Source organism: Labrus mixtus, chromosome 1, assembly GCF_963584025.1.
Source record: "Labrus mixtus chromosome 1, fLabMix1.1, whole genome shotgun sequence".
In the NCBI taxonomy this organism is placed as follows: Eukaryota; Metazoa; Chordata; class Actinopteri; order Labriformes; family Labridae; genus Labrus; species Labrus mixtus.
The window spans coordinates 55,088-65,000 of NC_083612.1; the positions used below are offsets into that span (position 1 = coordinate 55,088).

The 9,913-nt window shown below is 43.3% G+C and overlaps 1 long non-coding RNA gene across 1 annotated transcript; it reads left to right on the forward strand.

The window, feature by feature from the left end:
- Positions 1-1,104, forward strand: LOC132980082 (uncharacterized). Its single transcript, XR_009674132.1, has 3 exons — positions 1-99; positions 327-402; positions 921-1,104. It is a non-coding gene; the product is annotated as an uncharacterized LOC132980082 (long non-coding RNA).
- The last annotated feature ends 8,809 nt before the right edge of the window (positions 1,105-9,913 follow it).

Genomic DNA, 9,913 nt, shown 5'->3' on the forward strand with positions numbered 1-9,913 from the left:
ATTTCATTTCATCCTCTCCCATAGATGTCCAGATGAAGCCTGATGTCACAAAGTTAATGAATGTGCTCAACAAATCCCCATTCTTAAGGACACATGATAGTGAGTATCATTGAAACATGTGAATGTCACTACAGGGAGTGTTATCAAATCCATGATTTTAATGAAATACAAGGCGCCTCAAGTTCTGTCAATAAAAGCGAGCAAAATAACCATTTCTTAAATTTGAGGTTATATAATCTTTACAGGCAACTGTATTGAGGTTTAAAAGCATTGTATCAGCTAAATTTCTTCATGAATATATTCTTGTTTTATTTTCTGTATTGCAGGAATACTTTTGGGCCGGTTTTTTCCTTGTAATCCCTCTTCAGAGAAACAATTGAACACCACATCATTGTGCAAGAGGTAGGCATCCAGATTGTTTTATAGTACTGACTGATAGACTTCAAATAAATACATGCACAGAAAAAGTTTGCTTGCTAGATATTTTCTGCTTGTTCTTTCATTAAGTTATGAATAAAGAATAAACGGTGTTCCTGTTATGCCCCACCTATCTGTGTGGATTGAATTTTCAGTATACAAATTCTGTTGTATACAAATAACAAAAACTGAAATATTAATTTGTCATTTAAAGTTTTGTTTCATATATAAATGAAACAAAAAATTCATGTTAAATATGTTTAAAAAAAATATATTTCAATAAATATATATATTTCAATAAATCATACTTTACTTATCGTACTTTGTTGCTGCAACTAAAAAAAATCCAACTTCAGGACTAATCACTAGCAATTGCAAGTACATTAGCAGCTGTAACATACAATTTGCATTTTTAGTGCCAGCAAATTTAGATTTGACAAAGTAATTTAGTGATTGGTTACAAGTCGTGTGTTCTTATTTTTTCATGTTTTTCTTTTATGAAGGGCGAACCGGCTACACTCTATCCAACCCTACAGCTGATGGACATGAGGAACAACAAGAGGGTTCCATGTGGTCAAAGAAGACGGAGTAGGCATGTGTTGGTACACACGTCTTGATGAGGCCTTCATGACAGCCTTCACTATGTTTTAACATTTGGTGTTTAAGTTCTAAAGGAATTCAAATGCATTCCACCTGTTAATATATTATTTAGATATCTATACAAGATTCATATCTGGTATATAGGTTATGAAGTTGTATTTTTTCAATGTTTTTTACTGTATACCCACAATTTGTCATGCTTATTGTTTAAATGCGCGAAGTATACACTGGTCGCGTGTTTAGCATTTAAAACAGTTTAACGAACGGCTCAATAACTGATAACTGAGAAAATTGTATCTTACCTTGGATTTGAGTTGTACATTTGTGTTTTTTGAGATAAGGTTTTAATCAGCAAGTTATTTAATGGAGTATTTGTTGGATTAGTGAATGGCTGCTTAGACCATAGCTTAACTTTAATGTTGAAAAGAACTGCTTTTTGTCGTGTGCTGGAAGTTTATATAATTTCTATCAGAACAACACATGAATTAAAATGCACTGTAAAGGGGTTGGTTAACATGTAAAAGATGGATTTTAAAGATGTTAACTAATTATTTCAATAAATGTTGCTGAATAACTGTAAATGTCTTGTATTAATTTAAGGGTACGTTTTTGCCACATAAAGGTACAAAATAGCTTGTCGCTCCAGCTGTACCTCAGTAGGTACCAATTGTGTACCTTTTCAAATGGTATGTTTTTGTACCATTTGAAAAGGTACATTTTAGTCACTAGGGGTCCAGAAATGTTCTTTTAGAGGTACAGACAGGAAGGTACAAAAATGTACCATGTTCAGAGGTACAGTGTTGTACACTACTAGGGTACTGCTGGAGCGACAAAGCATTTGTACCTTTTTAGGACCATTCCTGTACCTTGATTTCTTTGTGTGTAAGATAAGAGCATAAATACAGAGTATGAATAAAAAAGGAAAGAAAAAAGAGCTTCAGGTGTTTGGTTCTTATACCAGGTGACCTTCAGGTGTTTGGTTTTTATCCCAGGTGACCTTCAGGTGTTTGGTTCTTATCCCAGGTGACCTTCAGGTGTATGGTTCTTATACCAGGTGACCTTCAGGTGTTTGGTTCTTATACCAGGTGACCTTCAGGTGTTTGGTTCTTATCCCAGGTGACCTTCAGGTGTATGGTTCTTATACCAGGTGACCTTCAGGTGTTTGGTTCTTATACCAGGTGACCTTCAGGTGTATGGTTCTTATACCAGGTGACCTTCAGGTGTTTGGTTCTTATCCCAGGTGACCTTCAGGTGTATGGTTCTTATACCAGGTGACCTTCAGGTGTTTGGTTCTTATACCAGGTGACCTTCAGGTGTATGGTTCTTATACCAGGTGACCTTCAGGTGTTTGGTTCTTATAACAGGTGACCTTCAGGTGTTTGGTTCTTATACCAGGTGACCTTCAGGTGTATGGTTCTTATACCAGGTGACCTTCAGGTGTATGGTTCTTATACCAGGTGACCTTCAGGTGTTTGGTTCTTATACCAGGTGACCTTCAGGTGTATGGTTCTTATACCAGGTGACCTTCAGGTGTTTGGTTCTTATACCAGGTGACCTTCAGGTGTTTGGTTCTTATACCAGGTGACCTTCAGGTGTATGGTTCTTATACCAGGTGACCTTCAGGTGTTTGGTCCTTATCCCAGGTGACCTTCAGGTGTATGGTTCTTATACCAGGTGACCTTCAGGTGTTTGGTTCTTATACCAGGTGACCTTCAGGTGTTTGGTTCTTATACCAGGTGACCTTCAGGTGTATGGTTCTTATACCAGGTGACCTTCAGGTGTTTGGTTCTTATCCCAGGTGACCTTCAGGTGTATGGTTCTTATACCAGGTGACCTTCAGGTGTTTGGTTCTTATACCAGGTGACCTTCAGGTGTATGGTTCTTATACCAGGTGACCTTCAGGTGTTTGGTTCTTATACCAGGTGACCTTCAGGTGTTTGGTTCTTATACCAGGTGACCTTCAGGTGTTTGGTTCTTATACCAGGTGACCTTCAGGTGTATGGTTCTTATACCAGGTGACCTTCAGGTGTTTGGTCCTTATCCCAGGTGACCTTCAGGTGTATGGTTCTTATACCAGGTGACCTTCAGGTGTTTGGTTCTTATACCAGGTGACCTTCAGGTGTTTGGTTCTTATATCAGGTGACCTTCAGGTGTATGGTTCTTATACCAGGTGACCTTCAGGTGTTTGTTTCTTATCCCAGGTGACCTTCAGGTGTTTGGTTCTTATCCCAGGTGACCTTCAGGTGTATGGTTCTTATACCAGGTGACCTTCAGGTGTTTGGTTCTTATCCCAGGTGACCTTCAGGTGTATGGTTCTTATACCAGGTGACACTCAGGTGTTTGGTTCTTATACCAGGTGACCTTCAGGTGTTTGGTTCTTATCCCAGGTGACCTTCAGGTGTATGGTTCTTATACCAGGTGACCTTCAGGTGTTTGGTTCTTATACCAGGTGACCTTCAGGTGTACACAGACAGTAGACAGTGTATACACAGAGCTCCCTCAGCTTGTGTCGTCAGAGAGTCTTGAGCGCAGGCGAAATGAGAAAAACGCAGGAAGTGATGTTCCCCATCTCTCATCGTCCCACTGCACACACCAGAGCCTGATGTCATCGCTTAGGTCTGAAGGATTATCAGCTGTCTGTTTCATCACCCAGCACCCACTCCTCACGAAACATCACGACCCAAACTTCTGATATTTTTTCAACCAATCAGACGAAAAGTTTGGACCTGAGAGGGGACATAATAGCTCAAAGAAATGTAACAAAACCAACATTTAAAAGAACTTCAAAGAGAAAGTTAGATTTTCTGCGGCCATTTTGTCTGTATTAGATCGGTCAGCTGAAGAGAGACAGGAAATGTTGCAGGAGGAGAAAGAGGGGGTTCAACATGTGGCAAAGGGCCGAGGTCAGACCCGAACCCACAGCTGCTGTAACGAGGAGCTATTAGATCAACTTTGAAACGACTGTTTGGCGTTAGGAAAGTTAAAGTCAGATTGTTGCTTTAATGTGACATATTCTGTAAAATCCTCTTCTCCATGTTTCTCTAACTCTAACATGTGTCTCTAATCTGTCTACAAACCCCCCAATGATGAGAAAAGTCCATCCTCTCCGTCTTCTGCCTGCTCCACTTTTCAGAAAATGTGTGCTCAAACAGGCCGTTTGGAGATGTTCCCTTCATGACATCACAAAGGGCAGTAGCCCCTCCCCCAGGTGGGTGACACTCCCACAGCTAGGTGTTTGTTCTGCCCTCTGAGTCTGCCTTCTCACCGTAAACAATAGGACATGGAGCGAGAAAGACCGAGTACACCCAAGCCCTTCCAGAGAGGGGGCGTGGTCAGACACAGCTCATTTACATATTTAAAGGTACAGACACAGAAACAGCCTGTTCTGAGCAGGGCTGAAATAGAGGGGTTTATAGACATGATCAAATACAGGATCAGAGTGGATTTAGAACAAGAAACTTCACACACGTGTTTTGAGGAGCTCTGAGACTTATTTACACTGAAGAAGAAGAGGAGGATATGAGACCTTTAAATCGTTATACTGTCAACTTATTCTACAATGATGCACCAACCAAAGTCTCGCTTTCTGCATCCTCTGCTCTTTAAAAGTGTTCATATTAACGCATATCCACTAATGCCAATATTTATATGTCAACATATGAAATCGGCATTTTGGGTTTCAAGAATGCTTTGTGATTGTTAAAGATGCCCAAAGTAAAATCAGTTCATATTTAGGAACAAGAAAGAAATGCTGCAGGACTTATGAACGTATCCCAGCTGCTGTTTTTATTTGAGTTATCTGAAAAAGGTCTACTCCTCCTCCTCTCCCTCCTCTCTCTGCACGTGGTCACTTGAGTGACGTATACGGCTGCGTATGTGTTGAGCAGAAATCAATGAGAGGATGTCATACTATTACCCAAACACAGCCCTCCTCTCGTGTGGGCTAAAGAAGACAGGAGCCAGATGTGACAGTGAAAACCACCTCATACAAAGAAGACGTTTTAATTTTAAGTAAATGTTTGCACGCTACGTCCCGGAAAGACCCGGAGGGCTGAAAGTGATTAAAGCTCCCGAGGGGTTTTCATGAGCAAAGGGCAGGGGCTTTGAAGACTTCTCCAACACAGCTCCTGTTTACATTATTCAGTTTCAATCTGCATCTTCCACTCAGGGTAATGAGGGTTTAGCCCCGTGTTATCTCCCTCACACAGGTACACACAGTCTAAAAGAGAGAGGTCAGAGGTCTGGGGAGGGGCGTGCAGGAAGTGAACAGCTAGGTCACCACAGCCTCGGATTATGCTAAACATCCTTTCTTCCTGCTTATTTTGAAGAATGTTAAACAGGAGTGATGGAGCTGCTGCGTTAAAGCAACACTGTGAGTGACGTGGAGGGTCAACCGACGTCATCGACCTTCAGAATCTGCACTGACTCGTCTACTTTTTGGAGGGGGGGGGATTTCTGATCTAAACTTTTAGAGCCAAACAAAACATAAAAGCTAACATAAGCAGAGAAAGCAGATTTAGTCCGTGCCTCTGTTTTCTCCTCTTATCCCCCCTTATTATGGGGGCGGCTGTGGCTCAGTTGGGAGAGTTGTCGCCTCTCAACCGGAATGTTGAGGGTTCGATCCCCAGCTGAGCAACATGTCCTTGGGCAAGACACCTAACCCCACATTGCTCCTGCTGCTTCGGTGGCGGTGTATGAATGGATTAGTGTTGTACTTACTCTCTGATGTACGTCGCTTTGGATAACATTGTAACATTATCCAAGGTCGGGTGGCGGCGGCGGCAGCAGGTGAAGTGTTCCAGCTCCTCCTTAGAGACTCCAGGCCGATATATAATCCCTCAATCGAGGTCTGGGTCTACCTCGGGGTCTCCTCCAGGTTGGGTGTGGTCCAGGAGACATCCTGATCAGATGCCTGAACCACTTCAACCGGTGCCTTTCGATGCAAAGGAGTAGTGGTTTTACTCCGAGCTGCCGTCAGATGTCCTCCCCCTCTCTCTAAGGCCGAGCCCAGACCCCCTCCGGAGGAAACTCAAAGCTCATGACCACAGGTGAGGGTTGGAACGAAGATCGACCTCAGCTGAGAAGTACAAACCAAACTTACAAAGCGTGAAACCATTTTTCAAAGTTTGAGACTTTTTTACATTTTGGAAACAGAATGACAAAAGCAAAACACTTTAACCAAAGACAAAAGAGAATTATATTTTAGAAAACACATTTACAATCAGCAGAAAGTTGGCGGAAAGGGAGTGTACCAAACATCAGAAGTGACCCCGAAGTGACTGAGCGAGCGAGCAGATTCTCAGAAACTTCCTGAGACTTCAGGCAGCGGTGGAAACACAGACAACTGTGGGCCACAGGAACCTTTTAGTTCCTCAAAGAGAAGTCCCTGAACCTTTTAGTTCATCAAATAGAAGTCCCTGAACCTTTTAGTTCATCAAAGAGAAGTCCCTGAACCTTTCAGTTCATCAAATAGAAGTCCCTGAACCTTTCAGTTCATCAAATAGAAGTCCCTGAACCTTTCAGTTCATCAAATAGAAGTCCCTGAACCTTTCAGTTCATCAAATAGAAGTCCCTGAACCTTTCAGTTCATCAAATAGAAGTCCCTGAACCTTTCAGTTCATCAAATAGAAGTCCCTGAACCTTTCAGTTCATCAAATAGAAGTCTCTGAACCTTTTAGTTCCTCAAAGAGAAGTCCCTGAACCTTTTAGTTCATCAAAGAGAAGTCCCTGAACCTTTCAGTTCATCAAATAGAAGTCCCTGAACCTTTCAGTTCATCAAATAGAAGTCTCTGAACCTTTTAGTTCCTCAAAGAGAAGTCCCTGAACCTTTTAGTTCATCAAATAGAAGTCCCTGAACCTTTTAGTTCTGGGGTCCTTTGGTGGAAACAGGGCTTATGCTGCAACAAGAGGACTAACATGTATGTTAGTCCTCTTGTTGATATGTGGGAGTTATGATCGTTGACTGAATCTGTAAAATGATAAAACATAAGTTTATGTTCTCTGCCGACTGAGATGTTCTGGAGCAAGTGGAATAGTTCTGGTTTATTTCTTTACTTCTGTGATTGTCATTCTGTAACAGCTCATGGTCCACGTGTTAGCTTAAACACTACGCGCAGAGCATCTGGGACTCGTTCATGCTTAAATGTTACAGCCTCCATGTGACTGTATGTCCCTATCAAATAAACAAATTCAATAAGAGTGTGAGTGAATGAAGGAATCTTTGGGTTTTGTTGGTTTTTAACATTAACTTCTTCTTTTTGACATATTGGGAATAAAGACATCAGTCCAATTTAAAGTGATGTTACTGAGTCCTTAGAGCAGAGCTGCAGACCTGTCCCCATTCACTGTGTGTGTGTGTGTGTGTGTGTGTGTGTGTGTGTGTGTGTGTGTGTGTGTGTGTGTGTGTGTGTGTGATGTGAGTGATAAGAGTGAGGGGATGGAGGGGTGAAGGAGGAGGTCTGTCTTCCTTATCTGCTCCTTCGTTGAGATGACACGATTACAGTAATTGTTCCGGCCACTAATCAGAACGAAGCAGGAGATAGAGTGTGTGTGTGTGTGTGTGTGTGTGTGTGTGTGTGTGTGTGTGTGTGTGTGTGTGTGTGTGGTTGGTTCATGATATATTTTGGGTCTCTTTGAGTGTGTAAACTTGTGGAGTGACTTAAATATATATTATTTTTAAATATGTAAGAACTACAGCTTCTCCTTAAGGCGGGGCGGTTACACGAGACAAGATAATCATCAGCCGGACACTAGGGCGACGGCCGACGATCTCCTTGGTGTGTCAGGGTCTTCAGAGCACCCCCTTAGGGTGGTCTTCATGTCTTTATCCAGAGTTTGACTTCTTTGTTTGTCACAAAATCCTCCTGTCCATTGTCTGCCATGCTTTTGTTTTTGCTAAAGCGACGTTTGAGCAGAGAACTCGAGTCAAGCGTCTGGTTGTTGCTGAATCTGTTCACACACAGCAGGAACTAAACTGTTGAATGGATCATTCTCTGTGTCTTCAGGTTTTAAAGATCATCGACTGATCAATCAATCAATCAACTTTTATTTGTATAGCGTCAACTCATAACAAGTGTTATCTCGAGACACTTTACAAGAAGCAGGTAAAAAACCTTACTCATTGTCTGTTAACATTACAAAAGAGCAGGTAAAAGACCTTACTCATTGTTATGTTACAAGAAGCAGGTAAAAGACCTTACTCATTGTTATGTTACATAAAGCAGGTAAAAGACCTTACTCATTGTTATGTTACAAAAAGCAGGTAAAAGACCTTACTTATTGCTATGTTACAAAGATCCGGCCTATCCATCATGAGCACTTTAGCAAAGCAGCAAAAGTTACAGTGGTAAGAAAAAACTGCCTTATTAAAAGGCAGAATTCTTCGGCTGGATCCCCGGCTCATGACGAAACAGTCTTCACAGGCCTAGACTGCGCCGGGCTTGGAAAGGGATAGGGGGAGAGATGGGATAAGATGCAGGAAGAGGGATAGAGAGCAAGGGGGTGGGGGGAGGTAGACCGTCCATCAGCAATCCGGTGGGGAGGGGAGGGGGTGTGGGGGGGTTGTTCTGGCAGGCCGCTAACCCACGATCTGATGGCCAGGCAAGCTCCAAAGCTCCTTCTTTTTTTCATGTTTTAACAATAAAACTTCACAAACACATTTGAATGTTGTCCATCTTCAGCAGTCACAGCAGGAAAAGGTCAATCAGGTGGACTGTGTAGTGTGTGTGCAGGGCGTAGCAATGACATTAATGTCCAGTGTACTGTGAAAACTGAGCAGCGTTTCTAGTTTCCTCGTCTGTCTGCAGCAGACAGCCTGCAGTCGCTACAGGTCACAGGAGCAAGCTGCTGATTGGAGCACTGCTGGATTGAATTCCCAAACGGCCGGTGAAATCCAGGCGGGATGAAGGATAATTGAGTGATGCTTCCCTCCAGCAGAGTACTGCTCACACAGAGACACATCGCTTCTCTCAGAATGATGTCTTCTACAGAAGACCCCAGGTTGTCCCTCCTCGCCGTCTAACCTCGATCAATCAGAGTTAAGACTTCTGTGAGAGTCGATCCGACCTCTGATCCCAAAACTTAAACATTTCCTCTTCAATCAAACCAGCACGTTCAATATGGGATGAAAATACTGACGTTTCTTTTAGGGGGCGGCACAGTGATGCAGTGGTTAGTGCCGTCCCCTCACAGCGAGGAGGTTCCTGGTTTGAATCCCCGTCTGACGGGAGGCTCTCTGTGAGGAGGTTCCTGGTTTGAATCCCCGTCTGACCGGAGTCTTTCTGTGAGGAGGTTCCTGGTTTGAATCCCCGTCTGTCAGGAGTCTCTCTGTGAGGAGGTTCCTGGTCTGAATCCCCGTCCTTCAGGAGTCTCTCTGTGAGGATGTTCCTGGTTTGAATCCCCGTCCTTCAGGAGTCTCTCTGTGAGGAGGTTCCTGGTTTGAATCCCCGTCTGTCAGGAGTCTCTCTGTGAGGAGGTTCCTGGTTTGAATCCCCGTCTGTCAGGAGTCTCTCTGTGAGGAGGTTCCTGGTTTGAATCCCCATCCTTCAGGAGTCTCTCTGTGAGGAGGTTCCTGGTTTGAATCCCCGTCTGTCAGGAGTCTCTCTGTGAGGAGGTTCCTGGTCTGAATCCCCGTCCTTCAGGAGTCTCTCTGTGAGGAGGTTCCTGGTTTGAATCCCCGTCCTTCAGGAGTCTCTCTGTGTGTAGTCTGCATGTTCTCCTCGTTCATGTGTGGGTTCTCTCCTGGTTCTCCGTCTTCCTCCCACAGTCCAAAGACATGCTCGTTAGGTTAACTGGAGACCCTAAATTGTCTGTAGGTGTGAATGTGAGTGTGTCAGGTTGTCAGCCCTGTGATTGGCTGGTGAACAGTCCAGGGTGTAACCCCACCTCTCGCCCGATG